Genomic DNA, 1,270 nt, shown 5'->3' on the forward strand with positions numbered 1-1,270 from the left:
GTGCGTCAAGCGCGACCACATCACGTCCCATCTCCGCGTGCACACGCCACTGAAGCCCCACCCGTGCTCCGTGTGCGGCAAGACGTTCAAGCGCCCCCAGGACCTGAAGAAGCACGAGCGCATTCACACCCAGGAGCACCACCAGTTGCACAAGCTCTCCAAGGCGACGACCTCGAGCGACCCCGAGTTCAACTCGCGCTTCCCTTCGTCCATGGGTCGGGATAGCGACCGCCGCCACTCGCCCGCGGGCTCCCTCTCTCCCGGCTCGTCGCCCAACAACCCGACTTCGCCCTACGACCACGCCCATCTCGGCGGCCTGCACGGTGGTCGCGGTGTCCCCTCCCCCTCTGTCCTTGCTGCTCTCCACAAGAAGCAGCACGAGGAGCTCATCGCCCACCAGCAGCGCGAGCTCATTGCTCTCCAGCAGCTCGCGTACCAGCAGCAGCAGAGCTCGGCGTACGCTGCCCAGCTTGCGACTGAGGCGCTTGGCGCCAAGGGTATGAAGCGTGGTGCCGACGAGGCGTTTGACACGTTTGTCGAGGACATGAAGAAGCGCAAGATGGAGCCGGTGTACGATCTCGACATGATTTCGCGTCTCAACTCGCTCATGCCTCCGGGACTGCCTGCTGGATACGGTGGTCTTGGCGGTCTTGGCGGTGCGGGGTTCCCCTCGGCCGGCTCTTCGTTCGCCTACCCTTCTCTTTCTTCTCTGGGCGGCATGGGCCAGAACGGCATGGGCTCGTCTCCCCTCCCGATTCCCGAGATCCGCACCGAGGCCGACCTCGCGCTCTTCAACCAGTTCATGGTCTCGCTTGGCCGCGAGGCGACCTCGGGCGCTCTGCCGATGGAGCAGGCGTCGTCTGCGTCTGCGTCGTCCATCTCGCGCAACTCGCTCTCCCCCGTGTCCGAGAACTCCCCGATCGAGGACCTCTTCAACCCCTCCGAGCTCGCCTCGCTCGGCCTCGCCGGCATGCCCGGAATCCCGAACAGCAGCTCGCCGCCGATCGCGGCGTCTCTGCCGAACAACGGCGTCTCCCTTGGCGGCCTCTACCCCTCGCTCGACCAGCTCGACGCCGGCCGCCCCCGCGCCGCCTCGGTCAGCGAGAGCGAGAGCCGCAACCGCCCCATTGCCGGCCTTCCGCGCGCCGGTTCCGTGTCGGGCCCCGCCTCGCGCCTCGCCAACCTGTCCAACCTCGCCTCGCTCCCCGAGGCGTGGATGGGCTCGAACAACGACAACTTTGAGATCGGAAGAGCGTCGTGTAGGGAAAGA

The sequence above is a fragment of the Trichosporon asahii genome, assembly GCF_000293215.1.
Source record: "Trichosporon asahii var. asahii CBS 2479 unplaced genomic scaffold scaffold00051, whole genome shotgun sequence".
Lineage (NCBI taxonomy): Eukaryota > Fungi > Basidiomycota > Tremellomycetes > Trichosporonales > Trichosporonaceae > Trichosporon > Trichosporon asahii.